General features: G+C 45.3%; 1 protein-coding gene across 1 annotated transcript in view; it reads right to left on the reverse strand.

Annotated features, from left to right (window-relative positions):
• CRABP1 (cellular retinoic acid binding protein 1) overlaps window positions 1–27870 on the reverse strand; it is a 107255-nt gene that overhangs the window by 18633 nt on the left and 60752 nt on the right. The gene's annotated exons all lie outside the window — the stretch shown is intronic.

The following is a 27870-nucleotide window of genomic DNA, read 5'->3' on the forward strand; positions in this document are numbered from 1 at the left end:
GACTATAGCAAAGTCCAATAGCCACGTATAGGATGCCACTAGGTTCACTGAGTGTGTGCTAGTATAATGGCTTAGTTATAATTAGTTGGAGTGTGCAACGCAGGCAGATGCGCTCTGCAAATGTCTTGGCACTAGTAGGACTATAGCAAAGTCCAATAGCCACGTATAGGATGCCACTAGGTACACTGAGTGTGTGCTAGTATAATGGCTTAGTTATAATTAGTTGGAGTGTGCAACGCAGGCAGACGTGCTGCAAATGTCTTGGCACTAGTGGGACTATAGCAAAGTCCAATAGCCACGTATAGGATGCCACTAGGTACACTGAGTGTGTGCTAGTATAATGGCTTAGTTATAATTAGTTGGAGTGTGCAACGCAGGCAGACGTGCTGCAAATGTCTTGGCACTAGTGGGACTATAGCAAAGTCCAATAGCCACGTATAGGATGCCACTAGGTACACTGAGTGTGTGCTAGTATAATGGCTTAGTTATAATTAGTTGGAGTGTGCAACGCAGGCAGACGTGCTGCAAATGTCTTGGCACTAGTGGGACTATAGCAAAGTCCAATAGCCACGTATAGGATGCCACTAGGTACACTGAGTGTGTGCTAGTATAATGGCTTAGTTATAATTAGTTGGAGTGTGCAACGCAGGCAGACGTGCTGCAAATGTCTTGGCACTAGTGGGACTATAGCAAAGTCCAATAGCCACGTATAGGATGCCACTAGGTACACTGAGTGTGTGCTAGTATAATGGCTTAGTTATAATTAGTTGGAGTGTGCAACGCAGGCAGACGTGCTGCAAATGTCTTGGCACTAGTGGGACTATAGCAAAGTCCAATAGCCACGTATAGGATGCCACTAGGTACACTGAGTGTGTGCTAGTATAATGGCTTAGTTATAATTAGTTGGAGTGTGCAACGCAGGCAGACGTGCTGCAAATGTCTTGGCACTAGTGGGACTATAGCAAAGTCCAATAGCCACGTATAGGATGCCACTAGGTACACTGAGTGTGTGCTAGTATAATGGCTTAGTTATAATTAGTTGGAGTGTGCAACGCAGGCAGACGTGCTGCAAATGTCTTGGCACTAGTGGGACTATAGCAAAGTCCAATAGCCACGTATAGGATGCCACTAGGTACACTGAGTGTGTGCTAGTATAATGGCTTAGTTATAATTAGTTGGAGTGTGCAACGCAGGCAGACGTGCTGCAAATGTCTTGGCACTAGTGGGACTATAGCAAAGTCCAATAGCCACGTATAGGATGCCACTAGGTACACTGAGTGTGTGCTAGTATAATGGCTTAGTTATAATTAGTTGGAGTGTGCAACGCAGGCAGACGTGCTGCAAATGTCTTGGCACTAGTGGGACTATAGCAAAGTCCAATATCCACGTATAGGATGCCACTAGGTTCACTGAGTGTGTGCTAGTATAATGGCTTAGTTATAATTAGTTGGAGTGTGCAACGCAGGCAGATGCGCTCTGCAAATGTCTTGGCACTAGTAGGACTATAGCAAAGTCCAATAGCCACGTATAGGATGCCACTAAAAAACACTTAGTGTGTGCAAGTATAATGGCTTAGTTATAATTAGTTGGAGTGTGCAACGCAGGCAGATGCGCTCTGCAAATGTCTTGGCACTAGTGGGACTATAGCAAAGTCCAATAGCCACGTATAGGATGCCACTAGGTACACTGAGTGTTTGCTAGTAAAATTGCTTAGTTTAAAAAAGTTGTAGTGTGCAATGCAGGCAGACGTGCTCTGCAAATGTCTTTGCACTAGTGGGACTATAGCAAAGTCCAATAGCCACGTATAGGATGCCACTAGGTACACTGAGTGTTTGCTAGTAAAATTGCTTAGTTTAAAAAACTTGGAGTGTGCAATGCAGGCAGATGTGCTCTGCTAATGTCTTTGCACTAGTGGGACTATAGCAAAGTCCAATAGCCACGTATAGGATGCCACTAGGTACACTGAGTGTGTGCTAGTATAATGGCTTAGTTATAATTCGTTGGAGTGTGCAACGCAGGCAGATGCGCTCTGCAAATGTCTTGGCACTAGTGGGACTATAGCAAAGTCCAATAGCCACGTATAGGATGCCACTAGGTACACTGAGTGTTTGCTAGTAAAATTGCTTAGTTTAAAAAAGTTGTAGTGTGCAATGCAGGCAGACGTGCTCTGCAAATGTCTTTGCACTAGTGGGACTATAGCAAAGTCCAATAGCCACGTATAGGATGCCACTAGGTACACTGAGTGTGTGCTAGTATAATGACTTAGTTATAATTAGTTGGAGTGTGCAACGCAGGCAGACGTGCTGCAAATGTCTTGGCACTAGTGGGACTATAGCAAAGTCCAATAGCCACGTATAGGATGCCACTAGGTACACTGAGTGTGTGCTAGTATAATGGCTTAGTTATAATTAGTTGGAGTGTGCAACGCAGGCAGACGTGCTGCAAATGTCTTGGCACTAGTGGGACTATAGCAAAGTCCAATAGCCACGTATAGGATGCCACTAGGTACACTGAGTGTGTGCTAGTATAATGGCTTAGTTATAATTAGTTGGAGTGTGCAACGCAGGCAGACGTGCTGCAAATGTCTTGGCACTAGTGGGACTATAGCAAAGTCCAATAGCCACGTATAGGATGCCACTAGGTACACTGAGTGTGTGCTAGTATAATGGCTTAGTTATAATTAGTTGGAGTGTGCAACGCAGGCAGACGTGCTGCAAATGTCTTGGCACTAGTGGGACTATAGCAAAGTCCAATAGCCACGTATAGGATGCCACTAGGTACACTGAGTGTGTGCTAGTATAATGGCTTAGTTATAATTAGTTGGAGTGTGCAACGCAGGCAGACGTGCTGCAAATGTCTTGGCACTAGTGGGACTATAGCAAAGTCCAATAGCCACGTATAGGATGCCACTAGGTACACTGAGTGTGTGCTAGTATAATGGCTTAGTTATAATTAGTTGGAGTGTGCAACGCAGGCAGACGTGCTGCAAATGTCTTGGCACTAGTGGGACTATAGCAAAGTCCAATAGCCACGTATAGGATGCCACTAGGTACACTGAGTGTGTGCTAGTATAATGGCTTAGTTATAATTAGTTGGAGTGTGCAACGCAGGCAGACGTGCTGCAAATGTCTTGGCACTAGTGGGACTATAGCAAAGTCCAATAGCCACGTATAGGATGCCACTAGGTACACTGAGTGTGTGCTAGTATAATGGCTTAGTTATAATTAGTTGGAGTGTGCAACGCAGGCAGACGTGCTGCAAATGTCTTGGCACTAGTGGGACTATAGCAAAGTCCAATATCCACGTATAGGATGCCACTAGGTACACTGAGTGTGTGCTAGTATAATGGCTTAGTTATAATTAGTTGGAGTGTGCAACGCAGGCAGATGCGCTCTGCAAATGTCTTGGCACTAGTAGGACTATAGCAAAGTCCAATAGCCACGTATAGGATGCCACTAAAAAACACTTAGTGTGTGCAAGTATAATGGCTTAGTTATAATTAGTTGGAGTGTGCAACGCAGGCAGATGCGCTCTGCAAATGTCTTGGCACTAGTGGGACTATAGCAAAGTCCAATAGCCACGTATAGGATGCCACTAGGTACACTGAGTGTTTGCTAGTAAAATTGCTTAGTTTAAAAAAGTTGTAGTGTGCAATGCAGGCAGACGTGCTCTGCAAATGTCTTTGCACTAGTGGGACTATAGCAAAGTCCAATAGCCACGTATAGGATGCCACTAGGTACACTGAGTGTTTGCTAGTAAAATTGCTTAGTTTAAAAAACTTGGAGTGTGCAATGCAGGCAGATGTGCTCTGCTAATGTCTTTGCACTAGTGGGACTATAGCAAAGTCCAATAGCCACGTATAGGATGCCACTAGGTACACTGAGTGTGTGCTAGTATAATGGCTTAGTTATAATTCGTTGGAGTGTGCAACGCAGGCAGATGCGCTCTGCAAATGTCTTGGCACTAGTGGGACTATAGCAAAGTCCAATAGCCACGTATAGGATGCCACTAGGTACACTGAGTGTTTGCTAGTAAAATTGCTTAGTTTAAAAAAGTTGTAGTGTGCAATGCAGGCAGACGTGCTCTGCAAATGTCTTTGCACTAGTGGGACTATAGCAAAGTCCAATAGCCACGTATAGGATGCCACTAGGTACACTGAGTGTGTGCTAGTATAATGGCTTAGTTATAATTAGTTGGAGTGTGCAACGCAGGCAGACGTGCTGCAAATGTCTTGGCACTAGTGGGACTATAGCAAAGTCCAATAGCCACGTATAGGATGCCACTAGGTACACTGAGTGTGTGCTAGTATAATGGCTTAGTTATAATTAGTTGGAGTGTGCAACGCAGGCAGACGTGCTGCAAATGTCTTGGCACTAGTGGGACTATAGCAAAGTCCAATAGCCACGTATAGGATGCCACTAGGTACACTGAGTGTGTGCTAGTATAATGGCTTAGTTATAATTAGTTGGAGTGTGCAACGCAGGCAGACGTGCTGCAAATGTCTTGGCACTAGTGGGACTATAGCAAAGTCCAATAGCCACGTATAGGATGCCACTAGGTACACTGAGTGTGTGCTAGTATAATGGCTGAGTTATAATTAGTTGGAGTGTGCAACGCAGGCAGACGTGCTGCAAATGTCTTGGCACTAGTGGGACTATAGCAAAGTCCAATAGCCACGTATAGGATGCCACTAGGTACACTGAGTGTGTGCTAGTATAATGGCTTAGTTATAATTAGTTGGAGTGTGCAACGCAGGCAGACGTGCTGCAAATGTCTTGGCACTAGTGGGACTATAGCAAAGTCCAATATCCACGTATAGGATGCCACTAGGTTCACTGAGTGTGTGCTAGTATAATGGCTTAGTTATAATTAGTTGGAGTGTGCAACGCAGGCAGATGCGCTCTGCAAATGTCTTGGCACTAGTAGGACTATAGCAAAGTCCAATAGCCACGTATAGGATGCCACTAAAAAACACTTAGTGTGTGCAAGTATAATGGCTTAGTTATAATTAGTTGGAGTGTGCAACGCAGGCAGATGCGCTCTGCAAATGTCTTGGCACTAGTGGGACTATAGCAAAGTCCAATAGCCACGTATAGGATGCCACTAGGTACACTGAGTGTTTGCTAGTAAAATTGCTTAGTTTAAAAAAGTTGTAGTGTGCAATGCAGGCAGACGTGCTCTGCAAATGTCTTTGCACTAGTGGGACTATAGCAAAGTCCAATAGCCACGTATAGGATGCCACTAGGTACACTGAGTGTTTGCTAGTAAAATTGCTTAGTTTAAAAAACTTGGAGTGTGCAATGCAGGCAGATGTGCTCTGCTAATGTCTTTGCACTAGTGGGACTATAGCAAAGTCCAATAGCCACGTATAGGATGCCACTAGGTACACTGAGTGTTTGCTAGTAAAATTGCTTAGTTTAAAAAAGTTGTAGTGTGCAATGCAGGCAGACGTGCTCTGCAAATGTCTTTGCACTAGTGGGACTATAGCAAAGTCCAATAGCCACGTATAGGATGCCACTAGGTACACTGAATGTTTGCTAGTATAATGGCTTACTTAGAATGAGTTGGAGTGTGCAGAGGACAAGAGGGTACAGTGGCAGGATTGTGGTGCTCTGGGTAGAGGAATGGAAGCCTGCCTTTCTATTCCCTCCTAATGGTGAAATGCAGGGAGGAAATCCCTGACCTTGGCTACACAGACGCTGTTGCTGTTTGCAGGACCTGTCACTTATGGCTCTCTGACCCTGCCGCTTTGAGCCCTTAAAAGGACTGCTAGAATGTGCTCTCCCTAAGCTGTCTAACGCTGTGTATGCAGCGCATACAGCTGTATCGGCTATAGGACTCAGGAGGACGGAGCTGCGACACTGATGTCTGACACCAAAGACGCAGAAGGCAGATAATGGCGTTCGTGAAGAAAATGTCCGGTTTTATAATGCAGGGACATGTGACATGCAGATCCTATCACACATGCCGTTGCTTCTCTGGCTCAAAGTCCACTTAGGTGTGTGTGTGTCTGTGATTGGCTGACATGCTGGCCCGCCCCACAAGACGCGCGCGCTTAGGGAAGGAAGACAAGAAAAAAAAAAAAAAAAATGGCGATCGCCATTATAAAACAGCAGTGATCTGAAGGCGCTGTTCACGCACACTATACACTGAAATGTGATAATAGTTTGATTCACAGAGTGACTTACACTATTACAGCAGAAACCAAGCTAGGATTTAGCTGTTTTTTGGCTGCTAGAACCGTTCTCGAACGTTTCTAGAACTATCGAGCTTTTGCAAAAAGCTCGAGTTCTAGTTCGATCTAGAACATGCCCCAAAATCACTCGAGCCGCGAACTGGAGAACCACGAACCACGAACCGCGCTCAACTCTACTAATGACCTTGCCATTTTTTGCAATTCTGACCAGTGTCACTTTGACAGGTTATAACTCTGGAACGCTTCAACGGATCCTGGCGATTCTGAGATTGTTTTTTCGTGACATATTGTACTTCATGTCAGTGGTAAATTTAGGCCGATATTTTTTGCGTTTACTTATGAAAATTTAGGAAATTTTGCGAAAATTTTGAAAGTTTTGCAATTTTCAAACTTTGAAAATGTATGCCCATAAATCTGAGAGATATGTCACACAAAATAGTTACTAAATAACATTTCCCACATGTCTACTTTACATCAGCGCAATTTTCGAAACAAATTTTTTTATCGCTAAAAAGTTAGAAGGGGTCAGAGTTCATCAGGAATTTCTCATTTTTCCAACAAAATTTACAAAAGAATTTTTTTTAGGTACCACATCACATTTGAGGTGACTTTGAGAGGCCTAGGCGACAGAAAATACCCAAAAGTGACCCCATTCTAAAAATTGCACCCCTCACACTGCTCAAAACCACATCCAAGAAGTTTATTAACCCTTTAAGTGCTTCACAGCAACCAAAGCAATGTGGAAGGAAAAAATGAAAATTTTACTTTTTAACACAAAAATGTTACTTTAGCCATAAAATTTTCATTTTCACAAGGGAGAAAAGAGAAAGTGCACCCTACAATTTATTGTGCATTTTCTCCTGAGTACGCTGATACCCCATATGATGTGAAAATCAATTGTTTGGCGCACGGCAGAGGTCGAAAGGGAAGGAGCACCATTTGAATTTTTGAATGCAAAATTAGCTGCACTCATTAGCAGATGCCATGTCGGGTTTGAAGACCCCCTGAGGTGCCTAAACAATGGAGCTCCCCCACAAGTTACCACATTTTCAAAACTAGAGCCCTCAAATATTTTTTTTAAATGTTTGGTGAGCACTTTGAACCCCTGGGGGCATCACAGAAGTTTATAACGTTGAGCCGTGAAAAGAAAAAAAACATTTTTTACCACAAAACTGTTGCTTCAACTAGGTAGCTTTTTTTTCCACAAGGGTATCAGGAAAAAATGCACTATAAAATGTACTGTTCATTTTCTACTGAGTACGCAGATACTCCATATGTAATGGAAATCAAATGTTTGGGCATATGGCAGGGCTCGGAAGGCAAAGAGCGCTATTTGAATTTTTGAGTGCAAAATAAGCTGCACTCATTAGCGGACGCCATGTCGGGTTTGAAGACCCCATGAGGTACCTAAACAATGGAGCTCCCCCAAAAGTGACCTCATTTTGGAAACTAGAGCCCTCAAATAATTTTTCTAGATGTTTGGTGTGCACTTTGAACACCTGGGGGCTTCACAGAAGTTTATAACGTTGAGCCGTGAAAAGAAAAAATTTTATCACTAAACTGTTGCTTCAACTAGGTAGCTTTTTTTTCGCAAGGGTATCAGGAAAAAATGCACCATGAAATTTATAGTGCATTTTTTCCTGAGTGCGACGATACTTCATATGTGGTGAAAAGTAATTGTTTGGGCGCATGGCGGGGCTCAGGAGAGAAGGAGCACCATTTGACAGCAAAATTGGTTGGAATCATTAGCTGACGTAATGTTGCATTTGGAGACCCCCTGAGGTGCCTAAACAATGGAGCTCCCCCACAAGTGATCCAATTTTGGAAACTAGACCCCTCAAGGAATTTATCTAGATGTTTAGCGAGCCCCAAGGGGCTCCACAGAAGTTGATAATGTTGAGCCATGAATACAATTTTTTTTTTCACCATAAAACTGTTACTTGAACCAGGTAGCTTATTTTTTCACAAGGGTATCAGGAAAAATGTACTATAAAATGTATTGTGCAATTTCTCCTGAGTACGGAGATACCTCATATGTGGTGGAAAGTAATTGTTTGGGCGCATGGCGGGGCTCAGAAGAGAAGGCGCACCATTTGACAGCAAAATTGGTTGGAATCATTAGCGGACGCCATGTCACGTTTGGAGACCCCCTATGGTGCCTAAACAGTGGAGGTCCCCCACAAGTGACCCCATTTTGGAAACTAGACCCCTCAAGGAATTTATCTAGATGTTTGGTAAACCCCTTGCACCCCCAGGGGCTCCACAGAAGTTGATAACGTTGAACCGTGAAATTTTTTTTATTTTTTTTACCACAAAATTTTTGCATCAACCAGGTAGCTTTTTTTTTTACAACGGTATCAGGAAAAAATGCACCATAAAACATATTGTGCAATTTTTCCTGAGTACGCAGATACCTCATATGTGGTGGAAATAAATTGTTTGGGCGCATGGCGGGGCTCAGAAGAGAAGGAACGCCATTTGACTTTTCAAACGCACAGACGCAGTGCACTGATTGGCCGCTGCAGGACGCACGTTCGGATGAGATATAAAAAGCGTCAGGGATACGGAAAAAAAAGTTACGCCAAAAATTGAGCAGGAATGCCGATTCGTTATGTGCATCCCTGATCAGCCCTCAGCGGGACGCACGGACGGATGTGATACAAAAAGCGTCGCTGATATGGAAAAAAGTCACGCCAAAAATTGACCACGAATGCAGATCCGTTATGTGCATCCCTGATCAGCGCTCGGCGGGACACACAGACAGATGTGATACAAAAAGCGTTGCGCATACGGAAAAAAGTCACGCCAAAAATTGAGCAGGGATGCCGATCCGTTATGTGCATCCCTGATCAGCGCTCGGCGGGATGCACGGACAGATGCGATACAAAAAGCGTCGGGGATCTGAAAAAAAAAAAGTCACGCCAAAAATTGAGCAGGGATGCTGATCTGTTATCTGCATCCCTGATCAGCGCTCGGCGGGACGCATGGAGGGATGCGATACAAAACTTGTTGGGGATACGGGAAAAAAAAGTCACGCCAAAAATTGACCACGGATGCAGATCCGTTATCTGCATCCCTGATCAGTGCTCTGTGGGACGCACGGACAGATGAGGTGTAAAAATGGACAGGATACAGGAAAAAAAAGTTATACTCACAGTACCCAGAGGATTAGCAGGAGGATCACTGACCAGAAAAACTGCAGGAGGAACAGAAGGCAAGCGAGATAGACAGCTGTACAGGAGCAGCAGGCAGGACATTGGACAGATCAGCAGAAGACCCAGGAATAAGGACCCAGCGATGGAGGCAGATATGATCGGGCCAGTGAAGACCTCAGACGACCCGGTGAAGGCAGGTAAGAGGACGTCGAGGGGAGGGGGAGAGCAGGGGGGGGGCGGGAGAGCAGAGGAGGATACCGGAGAAGCAAAGAAGGAAAGAAGCAGAATAGAGATGACAGAGGAGGCAGGCAGATCGCAGGGGGAGCAGATCGGGATGTCGGGGGGCAGATCGGGGCGTGAGGGGGCAGATGGTGGGGGGCACGGGCAGGGGTCATCACGGGAGCGCACAGGGGCCATGGCGGGAGTGCGCAGGGGCCATCGCGTGAGTGCGCACGGGCTGCAAGGGGAGCGGAATACTCACGTGGAGCAGGAGCAGAAGCGGTGACATCAGCGGCGACAGCAGCAGTGGCGTGGTACCACAAGTGCCAGCCAGTGCACGCTGCAGACATGTTGGGAGAGGGCTTCCCAGACCAGCACAGGCCTGGGGAGGGATCAGATCACCAGATCAGACCGCCCCACTGCACACTGATTGGAGCGACTGCGCGTCATAGCACGATCGCTCCAATCAGTGCTGCAGGGGCTGGGGGCGACATGTTTGAGATCCATCTATGATCTACTGTAGCTGCTACAGCATCTCATAGCAGGATCTCATAGTATCGCACTAATTCTGGCATTATTTTTTGCCGAAATCGGTGCGAACAATGTGGTTGGCGGTTCAGATTTGAACAGCCAATCACATTGATCGTCTATGGGGGGTGGCGATGCCACCCCCCTGGGGTCAAGCAAAGGTCCCCTGATGTAAGAAACAGCAGGGGACATCATTTGAAAGCCGTTGCTATGGCCACGGCAATCAAATGAACTTTAGGCAGTAAAGTTATGTCCCTGGTCGTTAAGTCACGTTAAAATAGGACATAACTTTACTGCCCGCGGTCGTGAAGGGGTTAATAGACTCTCAGAGGTCAGGAGGTAGTCAATTCTCAACCAGGACTGGTGGACATGGGAAAAGTGAGTAAATTCTCTAGCATCAGGATGCAGCCAGCGCCAGGCATCCCTCAGCCCAGTCTGATTAAGTAGAGAGGTGAGTGCGTTCTCCTCTCTCTGGGGGGTCCTACCCTGACTCCTTCTATCTTCCTCTATCCTATGTACCGTATTAAAGTCACCTCCAGTAATTATCAAGGGAGAATTATCCAGGACAATTTTTCTCTCTATATCTTCAAAAAAGAATTTGAACCGTTAGGGCCATAAATGTTATATATAGAATAGGTTTCTCCTCCATGATCTATAGTGACCCGTACCCATCTCCCCTGGTCGCAACACTCCTGAGACAATAATTTAAAAACTAAGTTGCGTTGGAACAAAATCACTACCCCTGCATGTCTACCCTGTGCTGCCGATCCCACTACTATCCCCACCCAGAATCTATTAAGCCTGAAAAAATCCTCTTCCCTTAAGTGAGTCTCCTGAAGTAGGATAATGTCTGGGGAGAATCGTTTAAGGTGCCTCAGTATCTTAGACCTTTTGTTCGGGGATCATAGACCCTTTACATTCCAGGAAATGACAATCATAGGAGTCCCTGTTAGTTTTGGTTACTACCTGTTACCAGATACTTGATACTTGTGGAAGGGTTAAACAGCATGCAGAGTCTGTCTGTGACTCCTAAAAGAAGAAAGGTGTTAAAAAAAGAACAAGAAATACACAACAAAGAAAAATATCCTAGGGCAACAATAACTCTAAATTCGAAATGCACTGTGGTGTTTTCCGAACTGCGCACACCACCAGAAGTGCTATGAACTTCACTTTTTTCTGAGATTGGGAATGTGGTTGATTACACAAGCATATTAGAGAAACTTAACCTGCACCACATGAAATGTAGGGAATATCAATCAGGACGACATCCGTATCCCCCAACTATCCCCTCACAATTTGTCTAAACAGACCACTCAACCTCGTCCCCCACCAAACCACAGGACACATCCCCAGATGGGGATAGAGATGATGTGAACAAGCATCCTCTGGCATGGCAGGCCCCACATGACATGACATAACCCATTCCTGGCCCCTACCCCACCAACCCCCACTTCCTCTCCTCCCAAAAAAAGTTCATTCATTCATTATCTTGGTATCATCTCACAAACAGCTGGGATAAGAGTCCAGGCCGTTGTAAGGGAAAGCGGGTAAGGGTATATACGACATCACCATTGACAAGTTATCACAGGGTTGCTTCACCTATTACGGCCTGTTGTGCAAACTTGCACAATTGGTGGCTAACTAAATACATTTTTCACCACAGTATATATATATATATATATATATATATCTATATATATATTTATATATATATATATTGTGAGGCAGTGACAGGGGTAATATTTGAAGACCGCTATGTGTCCCCCAGAATGTGTCGGCATTTTCGTTTAAATCATGCAGAGCACAGCAGGGTGTGTCTCAGTTGAGAGCCAGGCTTGGTGAAGCTAACACATGCTGTGTGAGCTGGGCTGGCTCTGTGTGGAGTGAACACAGGCCAAGAGTGTGAGCCTAGGAGAACCTTACACAGATCCCTGCGGTTAACGGGGTCCTAAGGTAACAAGACTTTTTGATGCAAAGAATTTGTCTATATGCACCGGCTGTGATCCGGAAGAGACTTTGACAGTGGGAAATTGGATCTATTTATGCTGCAACAATAAATAGACTGTTGGTGTGAACACGCTGCTGCCTCACTGCCTCACGTTTTTGCCCAAACACGCTGCTACCTCACATTATGGTGGAGAATGCGGGCATGGCAGCCTGGTTGCTAAGTGCAATGGCCTAAGAGGTACTTACCCGGAAAAAAAAATAATTTTTTTTTTACTGACTGTTTGCGGTGGATCGGCGGGTCCACGAAGCTTACAGGCGTTGCAGCCTGGTTGCTAGGGGCAACAACCCAGTTTTCACATGTTTATGATCAAGCCTGCAAAGTTACAGTTTACCTCAGCAGCCACTATGGAGGATCTTGTAAAGCAGCTGGCCCAGTCTACTGCTCAACTACAGCAGGTTTTTGCACAAACCAGTGCACAACAGCAACAGGCTAATGCTCAGCACCAGCGGGCGTTAATTCAGCAACAGGAGACAAACAGCTTGTTTATTAAGCAGCTTTCTGCTCTGCAAGAAGCGCTCCCAGCGGTAACTCCAGGTCATCCAGTCCTTCCTGTGGCCCAGGACAGAGTAAGGGCGGCACTTACGAAGATGAGTGCAGAGGATGACCCAGAAGCCTTTCTCTCCGTGTTTGAGAGGACCGCTGAGCGAGAGAAATTGTCTATCGACCTTTGGACTGATGTCGTGGCCCCGTTCTTGGTAGGTGAACCCCAAAAAGCCTACCTGGATCTCAGCATGGAGGATGCCAAGGACTATGGCACACTGAAAGGTGAGATCCTTGCACGAATGGGGGTTAACGCTTATCTCCGGGCCCAACGAGTGAATCAGTGGTCCTTTGAGGAGGGAAAACCTGCACGCTCACAGGCCCATGTCTTACTGGACCTTGTAAAAAAATGGCTGCAGCCGGAGACCTTGAACCCCGGACAGATGATTGAGCGGGTGGTGATTGAACGGTTTGTGCGGATTTTGCCAGCCCCCATTCAACGGTGGGTGGGACAGGGGGACCCCGGTACCCTAGACCAGCTAGTGAATTTGGTGGAACGCTACACAACTACCCAGGAGTTGGTCCGGGACTCTGCTTCACGGCGGGCACTCCGTAGGGATACGTCCCCTTCACAGTTGGTAAAAGACTCCCGTCCCTCCTCGGGTGCTCCCCCGTCTTCAGCCCTAGCAGAGAGTAAACCCCAGACTAAGGTCAGCCGTAGTCCCGGTTCCCCAAAGTCAGACACCCGAAACAGGGACACCTCTGCTGTTATGTGCTGGTGGTGCCATCAGCTCGGGCATGTGATGGCACAGTGCCCACTCACATCAGAACCCATGGACTGCCGGTACGCTCGCCGGGTATCCATGTATGCCCATACTGTTTGTACCGTAAGCACTGTTACTATGGGGGAGGAGCCCCATCTATGCAAAGTACGTGTTAATGGCTATACAGCAGAGGCTTTGTTGGACTCAGGAAGTGTAGTGACTCTTGTACATGCCTCCTTGGTCTCCGGGGAAAACCCTACGGGACATAAAGTAGGGGTACTTTGTATTCATGGAGACCTACGTGAATACCCTATGGAAAGGGTCACCATTGCTACCTCGTGTGGAGAGGTTCAACATGAAGTGGGGGTGATGAAAAGACTTCCATATGCTGTTATTTTGGGAAGAGACTTGCCCCTGTTCTGGACATTATGTGGGAGGCGACCTAGCCCTCCGAGGTGTATGATTGAACCAGGCCCTGAGCCGGACGATCCCGACTCAGGGATACCTGCCGTAGGGGTCACCAGTATAGGGACAGAGTGTAACCCTGCCAGGTTTCCCCTAGAGGTAATGGTAGGAGAGGTTGAGCCACCCGAGGCAATCCCGGAGTTGAACGTGTCTCCAGATAATTTCGGAACAGCGCAGCTCCGGGACCCCACATTGGCTCCTGGACGTGGAAATATACAGGTAATTGATGGGGTGCCCCAGCGGCCTGGTGCCAGGCTGGAAACTCCCTACATGGCTCTAAAGCGAGAGTTGCTCTATCGGGTTGATACAATCCGGGGGGAAATAGTGGAACAGTTGGTGGTCCCTCAGCCGTACCGCCGTCAGACCTTGGAATTGGCTCATAACCACCTAATGAGTGGGCACCTAGGTGAAGAGAAAACGCGGGAACGCATGTTTCAGCGGTTTTACTGGCCAGGGGTCGGCGCAGAAATTAAGAGGTTCTGTGAGTCCTGCCCAGTTTGTCAGTTGACCGCACCAACGCACCGTTTCCGTAGTCCTCTGATACCTTTACCCATTATAGAGGTGCCTTTTGAGCGGATTGCTATGGATCTGATCGGACCCATTGTAAAATCAGCCCGTGGTCACCAGCACATCCTGGTAGTGATGGATTACGCGACACGTTATCCGGAGGCCATTCCACTACGTCACACCTCGGCGAGGCTTATTGCTCGGGAGTTGTTTGCTATGTTCTGTCCCGTGGGGTTACCCAAAGAAATCCTGACCGATCAGGGCACTCCCTTTATGTCTAAAATTACAAAGGAACTGTGCAAACTCCTCCAGATCAAGCAGCTACGCACGTCAGTGTACCATCCCCAGACTGATGGTCTAGTGGAACGTTTTAATAAAACTCTTAAGGCTATGTTGAAAAAGGTGGTCTCCAAAGAGGGGAAAGATTGGGACATGTTATTGCCCTATTTAATGTTCGCTATCCGCGAGGTCCCACAATCTTCCACCGGGTTCTCGCCATTTGAGTTACTGTATGGCAGACATCCGCGTGGACTGCTGGATATAGTTAAGGAAACTTGGGAACAGGAGCCCACCCCTCACAAAAGCACAGTGGAATACGTTATGGGTATGCAGGATCGTATCACGGCAATAATGCCCATTGTTAAAGAGCATTTGCTGGATGCTCAGGCAGCCCAAAGTACTCAGTATAATAGAAAGGCCTCCATCAGGTCTTTTAAACCGGGAGATCGTGTCTTAGTCCTGATACCTACTGCAAAAAGTAAGTTCTTAGCCAAATGGCAAGGTCCCTATGAGATCCGGGAGAAAGTGGGGGAAGTAAACTATAAGGTGTATCAGCCAGGTAGAAGAAAACCAGAGCAAATCTACCATGTAAACCTGCTGAAGGCATGGAAAGACAGGGAATGTATGGTGGCTGACGTAACGTTGGACCTAACCTTTTCAGGTGCCTTGACAACAACAAAGGAGGAGTCCCCTGATGATGAATTGGGAGTGAGGATAGGGGATTCTCTCTCAAAACAGCAGAGACGGGAGTCTCGGAGGTTAGTGCAGCGGAATACGGATGTGTTCTCAAGCCTACCAGGCCGAACAACCGTAATCCACCATGATATTGTCATCGAGCCTCAAGTAAGGGTACGCCTGAGGCCATACCGGGTACCAGAGGCAAGCCATTGCGGAGGAGGTAAAAAAGATGCTCCAACTAGGGGTTATTGAAAAATCCACGAGCGAATGGGCCAGTCCCATTGTACTGATCCCGAAACCAGACGGTTTTTTAAGATTCTGTAATGACTTCCGAAAGTTAAATGAGGTTTCGAAATTTGATATGTATCCCATGCCCAGGGTCGACGAGCTGATAGAGAGACTGGGACGGGCCCAGTACTTCACGACTCTCGATCTCACTAAAGGTTACTGGCAGGTGCCGCTGACAGAGGCGGCAAAAGAAAAGACCGCTTTTGTCACACCAGGGGGGCTCTATCACTATGTCGTCTTGCCATTTGGTTTACATGGGGCTCCGGCCACGTTTCAGAGATTAATGGACATAGTGTTAGAACCCCATCAACCATATGCCTCCGCATATTTGGATGACATCATCATCTATAGCAGTGACTGGAGCACCCACTTATCTCAGGTACAAGCGGTAGTGGATTCGCTCAGAGCTGCTGGTCTGACGGCGAATCCAAGCAAATGTGCTATGGGTCTCAAAGAAGCCCGTTACTTGGGGTATGTGATAGGCCAAGGGGTTATCAAGCCACAAGTAAACAAAATCGAAGCCATTCAAAACTGGCCTCGTCCCCTTACCACAAAACAGGTAAGAGCCTTTCTGGGTATAATGGGGTATTACCGACGATTCATACCCAATTTTGCTGGAAGGTCGGCGCCTTTGTCCGATCTTTTAAAAGGGAAGAAGTCGGTCATGGTCCACTGGAATACACAAGCAGAGGAAGCCTTTCAGGTGCTAAAGGTAGTCATATGTGGTCAGCCTGTCCTTGTCAACCCTGACTTTCAAAAGGAGTTTATAGTACAGGCAGATGCCTCTGAGGTGGGTCTGGGTGCAGTTCTGTCCCAGGAGGTAGATGGAGAGGAGCACCCGGTCACCTATTTGAGTAGAAAACTCACCCCGGCAGAGAAGAACTATAGCATAGTGGAGAAGAAGTGCCTGGCCATAAAATGGGCTCTGGAATCCCTCCGCTACTACCTGCTGGGGCGACACTTTCGCCTGGTGACAGACCACTCCCCTTTGGTCTGGATGAGGAATGCTAAGGAGAGAAATGCTAGAGTCACCAGGTGGTTTCTCTCCTTGCAGAACTTTCACTTTTCTGTGGAACACCAGGCTGGTAGGTTGCAGGGCAATGCGGATGCCCTGTCCAGAGGTCCCTGTATGTTGGCAAAAGTTCAACCCCGCCCGTTTGAACTGAGGGGGGGATATGTGAGGCAGTGACAGGGGTAATATTTGAAGACCGCTATGTGTCCCCCAGAATGTGTCTGGAAACCCTCTGAGTTTGCTATAGCTATTACTGGGAGTATAGCACAAAGGGTAACAGGGAGACAGATCCCTCCTCCCAGTCCAGGTTTTGTAGCAATCCTCATGTCCGGCATTTTCGTTTAAATCATGCAGAGCACAGCAGGGTGTGTCTCAGTTGAGAGCCAGGCTTGGTGAAGCTAACACATGCTGTGTGAGCTGGGCTGGCTCTGTGTGGAGTGAACACAGGCCAAGAGTGTGAGCCTAGGAGAACCTTACACAGATCCCTGCTGTTAACAAGGTCCTAAGGTAACAAGACTTTTTGATGCAAAGAATTTGTCTATATGCACCGGCTGTGATCCGGAAGAGACTTTGACAGTGGGAAATTGGATCTATTTATGCTGCAACAATAAATAGAATGTTGGTGTGAACACGCTGCTGCCTCACTGCCTCACGTTTTTGCCCAAACAACGCTGCTACCTCACAATATATATATGTATATATATATATATATATATATATATACACAGTACAGACCAAAAGTTTGGGCACACCTCATTCAAAGAGTTTTCTTTATTTTCATGACTCGGAAAATTGTAGATTCACATTGAAAGCATCAAAACTATGAATAATCACATGTGGAATGAAATACTTAACAAAAGAATTGTGAAACAACTGAAAATGTCTTATATTTTAGGTTCTTCAAAGTAGCCACCTTTTGCTTTGATTACTGCTTTGCCCACTCTTGGCATTCTCTTGATTAGCTTCAAGAGGTAGTCACCGAAAATGGTTTTCACTTCACAGGTTTGCCCTGTCAAGTTTAATAAGTGGGATTTCTTGCCTTATAAATGGGGTTGGGACCATCAGTTGTGTTGTGCAGAACTCTGGTGGATACACAGCTGATAGTCCTATTGAATAGATTGTTAGAATTTGTATTATGGCAAGAAAAAGCAGCTAAGCAAAGAAAAACGAGTGGCCATCATTACTTGAAGAAATGAAGGTCAGTCAGTCTGAAAAATTGCGAAAACTTTGAAGGTGTCCCCAAGTGCAAAGGCAAAAACCATCAAACGCTACAAAGAATCTGGCTCACATGAGGACCGCCAGAGGAAAGGAAGACCAAGCGTCATCTCTGCTGTGGAGGATAGGCTTATCCGAGTCACCAGCCTCAGAAATCGCAGGTTAACAGCAGCTCAGATTAGAGACCAGGTCAATGCCACACAGAGTTCTAGCAGCAGACACATCTCTAGAACAACTGTTAAGAGGAGACTTTGTGCAGCAAGCCTTCATGTTAAAATAGCTGCAAGGAAACCACTGCTAAGGACAGGCAACAAGCAGAAGAGACTTGATTGGGCTAAAGAACACAAGGAATGGACATTAGACCAGTGGAAATCTGTGCTTTGGTCTGATGAGTCCAAATTTGAGATCTTTGTATCCAACCACCGTGTCTTTGTGCGACGCAGAAAAGGTGAACTGATGGACTCTACATGCCTGGTTCCCACCTTGAAGCATGGTGGAGGAGGTGTGATGGTGTGTGGCTGCTTTGCTGGTGACCCTGTTGAGGATTTATTCAAAATTGAAGGCATACTGAACCAGCATGGCTACCACAGCATCTTACAGCGGCATGCTATTCCATCCAATTCGCGTTTAGTTGGACCATGATTTATTTTTCAACAGGACAATGACCCCAAACACACCTCCAGGCTGTGTAAGGGCTATTTGACTAAGAAGGAGAGTCATGGGGTGCTACGCCAGATGACCTGGCCTCCACAGTCACCAGACCCAAGATGGTTTGGGGTGAGCTGGAGCGCAGAGTTAAGGCAAAAGGGCCAACAAGTGCTAAGCAACTCTGGAAACGCCTTCAAGACTGTTGGAAGACCATTTCCGGTGACTACCTCTTGAAGCTCATCAAGAGAATGCTAAGAGTGTGCAAAGCAGTAATCAAAGCAAAAGGTGGCTACTTTGAAGAGCGCAGAATATAAGACATATTTTCAGTTGTTTCACAATTTTTTGTTAAGTATTTCATTCCACATGTGTTAGTTCATAGTTTTGATGCCTTCAATGTGAATTTACAATTCTCAGAGTCATCAAAATAAAGAAAACTCTTTGAATGAGGAGTGTCCAAACTTTTTCTCTGTGCTGTATATATATATATATATATATATATATATATATATATATATATATATATATATATAGTGGGTACGGAAAGTATTCAGACCCCTTTAAATTTTGCACTCTGTTTCATTGCAGCCATTTGGTAAATTCAAAAAAGTTAATTTTTTTTCTCATTAATGTACACTGTGCACCCCATCTTGACAGAAAAAAATCCCAGAAATGTAGAAATATCACATGGTCATAGGTATTCAGACTCTTTGCTCAGACACTCATATTTAAGTTACATGCTGTCCATATCCTTGTGCTCCTCCTTGAAATGGTTCTACTCCTTTATTGAAAGTCCAGCTGTGTTTAATTAAACTGATAGGCTTGATTTGGAAAGGCACACACCTGTCTATATAAGACCTCACAGCGCTCACAGTGCATGTTAGACCAAATGAGAATCAGGAGGTGAAAAGAACTGCCCAAGGAGCTCAGAGACAGATTTGTGGCAAGGCACAGATCTGGCCAAGGTTACAAAAGATTTTCTACAGTACTCAGGGTTCCTAAGAGCAAAGTGGCCTCCACAATCCTTAAATGGAAGAAGTTTGGAACCACCAGAACTCTTCCTAGACTTGGCTGTCCAATCAAACTGAGCAATCATGGGAAAAGAGCCTTGGTGACAGGGGTAAAGTAGACTCCCAAGATCACTGTGGTTGAGCTTCAGAAATGCAGTAGGGAGATGGGAGAAAGTTCCACAAAGTCAACTATCACTGCAGCCCTTCACCAGTCAAGCCTTTATGGCAGACTTACCTGACGAAAGCCTCTCCTCAGTGCAAGACATATGAAAGCCCTCATAGAGTTTGCAAACAAACACATGAAGGACTTCACTTCAGACTATGATAAATAAGATTCTCTGGTCTAATGAGACGAAGATAAAATGTTTTAGTGATAATTCTAAGCAGTATGTGTGGAGAAAAGCAGGCACTGTTCATCACCTGCGCAATACAATCCCAACAGTGAAACATGGTGGTAGCAGCATTATGCTATGGGGGTGTTTTTCTGCTGCAGGGACAGGACGACTGGTTGCAATTGAAAGAAAGATGAATTTGGCCAAGTACAGAAATATCCTGTAAGAAAACCTCTTCCGGAGTGCTCTGGACCTCAGGCTTGGCCGAAGATTTACTTTCCAACAAGACAATGACCCTAAGGACACAGCTAAAATAGCAAAGGAGTGGCTTCAGAACAACTCTGTGACCATTCTTGACTGGCCCAGCCAGAGCGCTGATCTAAACCCAACTGTGCACCTCTGGAGAGACCTGAAAATGGCTGTACATCAACGTTCACCATCCAACCTGACAAAACTGAAGAGGATCTGCAAGGAAGAATGGCAGAGGATCCCCAAATTCAAGTGTGAAAAACTTACTCAATACTGAGCAAAGGGTCTGAATACTTATGACCATGTGACATTTCAGTTTTTCGTGTTTAATATATTTTCTACATTTCAGGGTTTTTTTCTGTCAAGATGGGGTGCAGAGTGTGCATTAATGAGAAAAAATGAACTTTTTTGAATTTACCAAATGGCTTCAGTGAAACAAAGATTGAAAAATTTAAAGGGGTCTGAATACTTTCCGTACCCACTGAGTATGTGTATATATATACATGCATCTCAAGAAATTAGAATATCATCAAAAAGAGTTAATTGATTTCAGTAATTCAATACAATAAGGGAAACACATATATAAAGTCATTACAAACAGAGTGATCTATTTCAAGTGTTTATTTCTGTTAATGTTGATTATTATGGCTTACAGCCAATGAAAACTCAGAAGTCATTATCTCAGAAAATTAGAATATTATATAAGACCAACTGAAAAAATAATTTTAAACTCAGAGATGTTGGCGCCTACTGAAAAGTATGTACAGTAAATGCACTCAGTAGTTGGTCTGGGCTCTTTTTGCATGAATTACTACATCAATGCGGTGTGGCATGGAGGCGATCAGCCTGTGTTACTGCTGAGGTGTTATGGAAGCCCAGGTTGCTTCGATAGAGCAACATGGCAATTTCTCTACCAGCAAATATGTTTTATTTTTGGATTTTCTCCATAGACTTGAATGAAATGAGGAAAATCTGCAGTTAAAAACGCAAACTGTACACGTTTTATTGTGTCTCAACACAGGAAGCACACTAAACATGCAAGATATTCGCACATGACATTATTAGCAAAGTTTTACCAAAACAAAGTAATAGGAAGTTTCCAAAACAAAGCAGCTTTACTTAAAACATGACACATTAAAAGGATATAAAAACTGCTGCTCAAAAAATGTTACAAAAACACAAGTAATCTAATTGAACTACTTAGTGCAGAAATGGTGCAGAAAATCTGTAAGATCAAAAATGCGCCACATACTCATCGTGGAAGTAGCAAAAAGTGAGTTTAAAATATACTTTTTATTTAATTTAAATAAAACCCCTAACATTGTGAAATTCAAATGCACACAAAAGGAAACAAGTGTAGTATACAGTCACGAGGGACTAAGTCCCTCAAGTATCAAGTGGATGGAGGGTATAAGATATTATACTATACACTTAGGCGGGCTTTGCACACTACGACATCGCAGGTGCGATGTCGGTGGGGTCAAATTGAAAGTGACGCACATCCGGCATCGCATGCGACATCGCAGTGTGTAAAGCCTAGATGATACGATTAACGAGCGCAAAAGCGTCGTAATCGTATCATCGGTGCAGCGTCGGCGTAATCCATAATTACGCTGACGCGACGGTCCGATGTTGTTCCTCGCTCCTACGGCAGCACACACGGCTGTGTGTGAAGTCGCAGGAGCGAGGAACATCTCCTACCGGCGTCACCGCGGCTTCCGTAGGTTATGCGGAAGGAAGGAGGTGGGCGGGATGTTTACATCCTGCTCATCTCTGCCCCTCCGCTCCTATTGGCCGCCTGCCGTGTGACGTCGCAGTGACACCGCACGACCCGCCCCCTTAATAAGGAGGTGGGTCGCCGGCCAGAGCAACGGTCGCAGGGCAGGTGTGTGCATGTGAAGCCGGCGTAGCGATAATTTTCGCTACTCCAGCTTTCACAAGATATTGTACCTGCGACGGGGGCGGGGACTATCGCGTGCGACATCGCAGCATCGGCTTGTGATGTCGCAACGTGCAAAGCCCGCCTTAGGGGCACTTTGCACACTACGACATCGCAAGCCGATGCTGCGATGCCGAGTGCGATAGTCCCCGCCCCCGTCGCAGCTGCGATATCCTTGTGATAACTGCCGTAGCGAACATTATCGCTACGGCAGCTTCACATGTACTCACCCGTCCTGCGACCGTCGCTCTGGCCGGAGGCGGGTCGTATGGCGTCACTGCGACGTCACACGGCAGGCGGCCAATAGGAGCCAAGGGGTGGAGATGAGCGGGATGTAAACATCCCGCCCACCTTCTTCCTTCCGCATATCCTACTGAAGCCACAGTGACGCCGGTAGGAGATGTTCCTCGCTCCTGCGGCTTCACACACAGCGATGTGTGCTGCCGCAGGAGCGAGGAACAACATGGGACCGTCGCGTCAGCGTAATCATGGATTACGCCGACGCTGCACCGATTATACGATTACGACGCTTTTGCGCTCTTTAATCGTATCATCGAGCCTTTACAAACTACGATGTCGCATGCGATGCCAGAAGTACGTCATTTTCAATTTGACCCACACCGACATCGCACCTGCGATGTCGTAGTGTGCAAAGCCCGCCTTAGAGCTACATCCCACTCTTGGGGCCCCTATAAGGACAGTTCTGAAGGAATACAGATGTGGACTGTCCTTATAAGGATGGGAGCTTTGGGATGAGATAGGGATTTAGTAACCTGACAGGGACATTATACCCCCCAAGCTTTAACATGTAAAGAGTCTGGCAGCAGGACAGAGGAGAACAGAACCTAAGGACAGCATATTGGGTGACACTGTTCCATATCTTACTCTGTACTTAAAGGGATGCCACTCGACAAGTGGGACCAAATAATTTTATTATATGTGTGTGTTTTTTGTCTGTACTGTAGTATTTTTTTCCTCAGAGGTACAGCAGCATCCTTTTGTGCATTGTCAACTGGATACTCATCTTTGGGGATTGTAATGTAGCTCTAAGTGTATGGTATAATATTTTACACCCTCCATCCACTGGACTTATTCCTTCTTGACTGTATACTACACTTGTTGCCATAGGAGTTACTAGATCAGGGCTGCTCAGGAGTAGGGCCAGGAAGGAGACTCAAGCATTCTCACTCTTAAGGGTATCCCTGAGACTAAGGATAGCTACGACCTCTAGCCCGAGGGTCAGCTTAGGAGCCCTGGTTTCCTGCTATCTCCTTAGTCATCATGACATATTTGTAAGCCAAATCCAGAACTGGAACAAGAGGAAAAGTATAATAGAAACACGTGTACCCCTTCTTTATTTTTTACCCATTTCTGGTTTTGACTTACAAATTCTGAAGAAAAAAAACTCACCAAATACTCAACGTGTGTACACTGTGTGCAGAATTATTAGGCAAATGAGTATTTTGATCATATGATACTTTTTATACATGTTGTCCTACTCCAAGCTGTATAGGCTTGAGAGGCAACTACCAATTAAGGAAATCAGGTGATGTGCATCTCTATAATGAGGAAGGGTGTGGTGTAATGACATCAACACCCTATATAAGGTGTGCTTAATTATTAGGCAACTTCCTTTCCTTTGGCAAAATGGATCAGAAGAGAGATTTGACGGGCCTTGAAAAGTCAAAAATTGTGAGATGTCTTGCAGAGGGATGCAGTAGTCTTTAAATTGCCAAACTTTTGAAGCGTGATCACCGAACAATCAAACGTTTCATGGCAAATAGCCAACAGGTTCGCAAGAAGCGTGTTGGGCAAAAAAGGCGCAAAATAACTGCCCATGAATTGAGGAAAATCAAGCGTGAAGCTGCCAAGATGCAATTTGCCACCAGTTTGGCCATATTTCAGAGCTGCAACATTACTGGAGTATCAAAAAGCACAAGGTGTGCCATACTCAGGGACATGGCCAAGTTAAGGAAGGCTGAAAAATGACCACCTTTGAACAAAAAACATAAGCTAAAACATCAAAACTGGGCCAAAAAATATCTTAACACTGATTTTTCAAAGGTTTTATGGACTGATGAAATGAGAGTGACTCTTGATGGGCCAGATGGATGGGCCAGAGGCTGGATCAGTAAAGGGCAGAGAGCTCCATTCCAACTCAGACGCCAGCAAAGTGGAGGTGGGGTACTAGTATGGGCTGGTATCATCAAAGATGAACTTGTGGGACCTTTTCGGGTTGAGGATGGAGTAAAGCTCAACTCCCAGACCTAGTGCAGTTTCTGGAAGGCAACTTCTTCAAGCAGTGGTACAGGAAGAAGTCAGTATCGTTCAAGAAAAACATGATTTTGATGCAGGACAATGCTCCATCACATGCATCCAACTACTCCACAGCGGGGCTGGCCAGTAAAGGTCTAAAAGATGAAAAAATAATGACATGGCTCCCTTGTTCACCTGATCTGAACCTCATAGAGAACCTGTGGTCCCTCATAAAATGTGAGATCTACAGGGAGGGAAAACAGTACACCTCTTGTAACAGTGTCTGGGAGGCTGGGGTGGCTGCTGCACCCAATGTTGATCGTAAACAGATCAAGCAACTGACAGAATCTATGGATGGTAGGCTGTTAAGTGTCATCATAAAGAAAGGTGGCTATATTGGTCACTAATTTTATTCGGTTTTGTTTTTGCATGTCAGAAATGTTTATTTCTAAATTCTGTGCAGTTATATTGGTTTACCTGGTGAAAATAAACAAGTGAGATGGGAATATGTTTGGTTTTTACTAAGTTGCCTAATAATTCTGCCCAGTAATAGTTACCTGTACAAACAGATATCCTCCTAAGATAGCCAAATATAAAAAAAAACCACTCCAACTTCCAAAAATATTAAGCTTTGATATTTATGAGTCTTTTGAGTTGATTGAGAACATAGTTGTTGATCAATAATAAAAGAAATCCTCTAAAATACAACTTGCCTAATAATTCTGCACACAGTGTACGTGGCCTTATTGCCACCATTCACTGCACAGTGAGGATGCTGATATCACTCCCCTGAACCTTGATTGACAGCATGCTCTGCACACATGTGCTGTAGACCAGGCTGTCAGTTAAGCTGCAGGTAGAGAGTGTTTCTGGAGGGAAAAGCTTCCCATTAAGACCAAACCAATAATATCACTCAGTTTGTATAAATCTCTATCCATGTCACAATCTTGGATATGGGTTACTGAGCAAACCATAGAGCTAGAGATCACCATGGCTTTTTTTTTCTCTATCTTGGCAAGATAGTGGTTCTTCATAGTTAAAGCAGATATTTAGTAGAATATGCTGCCCTAGTTATTATGCCGCCATGGATCTGTTTTAAGAAGTGAAAGTGAAGAACCACTGCTTTTATTAGAGAAGGACCTCAAATGCTGCCAAAACGTTCTCTCTGTATGTCAGCTTCCTGGTCCTCTATAAGTGTGATCTGGAGGAAATGAGTGAAGGTTGTGGAGAAAAAGTGTAATGTTCCCTTCTCACATTGACAATTTACTTAATCCTAGAAGTCTTTTATGAGGACAGAAAGCTGGGTGACCTTTGGCAGAAGTGCAAGTGAGTCAGGTCTGGTTATGGGTGAAAGATGTGAAAGTGAATTTTATAATTAGGTCAAAAAAGTTAATAATGGCAATTTTAGGAGGAAAACAGTTTTGCGCACTAGGGATTTAATGAGCTAAAGCACAATGACCTCTTTGTATATGGATAATGTTAATGAGAATTTGGTCAGGAAACAAAGACCTTCTTGTGTTAATATGATGTTCTTATTGACCTCTGTGTCTGGCCAGCTCATCAGTATATACTAATGAGGTGCATTAGTATCGCTGAGTGTCAATGCAGCCTGTGTACGATGTCATTTAATGATTCCTCTGTCATACACAACAATGGGTGCCAGATATAGCACTTTTTACTCTGTCACTTCTACATAGACTCATTAGTAGAATAAAGTAAACTCTTTTATCAGAAAATATGTTAACACATATTTTGGCCTTCTTTCTCTTAAAATTAATCTCATCAAATATGCAAATAATACCAGGGAAAGAGGCCCGCTGAAAAATGTAGATTAACATGCCATTTATTTCTTGATTAAATATGCCTTGGCCAAGTCTACCAAAGTAGGAACAGTTTTAGTAGAATAGAGGTGCACAATCTGCTGTCCAGGGGGCACATGCAGCCCGCGATGCCATTCTGAATGAAAAATGCTTGTTTGACAGGTTATCTAGATGTGAGCAACCTCACTCAGAAGAATAGTGCAAGCAGATGAGGAGCAGGATCTGGCACATACTAGTGGTGCACCGTGAATACATCTCTGGATATCACAAACATCAGGAGAATGTGGTCTCTTAACCCATTTGCCACTCCAGAAAGAAGTATGTGAATCAAGTGGCTGTTTCTGCAGGATTGTACCCCACTGTAGTTAATGGGAGTTCTACATCATTAATCCGTAAGCAAAAAAAACAACGATCTATTGTAGAGAGCCACCACCTCTTCCTCTTTAGGGCTTATTCACATAGTTTTTTGGGAGGATTTATAAGCGAATTTTACTGTAAATCCACATATTCAAATATATTTTGAATAAGATCCCCAGTGCTTTACCTACAAAATGCTTTTGGTTTTTGGGGAAGTCACGGTGGTGGCTGTTACCCAGTTCCTTGCCCTGGGACCTTTTTGTAATGAGGATATTAACAGGGGAGAATAAGATAATGTTCACATATGACGCCACTTGCGGTGTTGCGGCTAAGTGTAGGGAGCCGGCGCTGCAGAATGTCTCTACTGGGGCTGGTGGTATTGGCAGCTAGAATGGTAGACTCTCCGCAAGTAGGGTTTTGCCCCAGAGGGTGTATGGTGCAGTGGGCGTCGGAAGAAGGTAGTCCACACAGGTGTTCAGTGCAACTGGTTTACTAACTGCTGGTAGATGTTGACTAGTTGCCCGAGGCCAGTTGGTTTCGCCTCCAGGTCCCCTTCTTCCCAGTGCCAGTTTGGTTCTCTAGTACCTTATTCCCCTGCACCTGTCTCTGGTAAGTGGGTCCCCGTGGTATGAAACAACTAGGGGTCCCCATTCTGTGGTTTGTCCACTTCTGTCCGCCTGACGGTAGCGTGAACCCTGTGGGGTTGGAGTCTCTGGTCCTGTCCCCGTTTCTCCCGTTGCTACTGAGTCTTCGGATTCTTTAGGGTCAGCAAGGTCCTTGATGGTCCCCTTGCTGTGCAGGTGTTAACAGGTCGGCTTGAAGCTCTTTCCTGTCTTAGGGTCCTGTACCCTGTCGGTGCGTAGTTCCAGGAGTACTCCACCTCTCCTGGGTACCAGGTCACCATTAACCCACCACAGACCGTCTCCTCTTTCAACTGTCTCACTGCCACCCTTTCACTGCAGACTCCCTCCTCTCTACTTCCTCTGTCTTTGCTGTTCTGTCTACTCTCCACAGTCTGCCCCTCCCACCTGGTGAACTAGTGTACTGGATTGGCTCCACCTCTAGTCGGGCATCCATTGGTCCCACCCTAGCTGGGTACCATTGTATGGGGAATTGTTGGGGAAAACTGGGATTACCTGGGTTTTTGTTGGTACCGGCACTGGGGTTCTGGGTCTCTAAGGGGGTAGGCCCTGCATCCTTGTGGGGATGCAGAACCTTGTAGCACTCTGATGGTTTCAGGAGCGCTACACTATCTGCACTTTAAACAGAACACTGAGACTATCACAGAGCACGTACATTTATACGGAGACTTGATTACACACAGGTGGCTTATATTTATCATCAACGGTCATTTAGGACAACATTGGATTATTCAGAGACCCTCAATGAACTTCTGGAGTGAGTTTGCTGCACTGAAAGTAAAGGGGATGAATAATATTGCACGCCCCACTTTTCAGTTATTGATTTT

Source organism: Anomaloglossus baeobatrachus, chromosome 4, assembly GCF_048569485.1.
Source record: "Anomaloglossus baeobatrachus isolate aAnoBae1 chromosome 4, aAnoBae1.hap1, whole genome shotgun sequence".
In the NCBI taxonomy this organism is placed as follows: Eukaryota; Metazoa; Chordata; class Amphibia; order Anura; family Aromobatidae; genus Anomaloglossus; species Anomaloglossus baeobatrachus.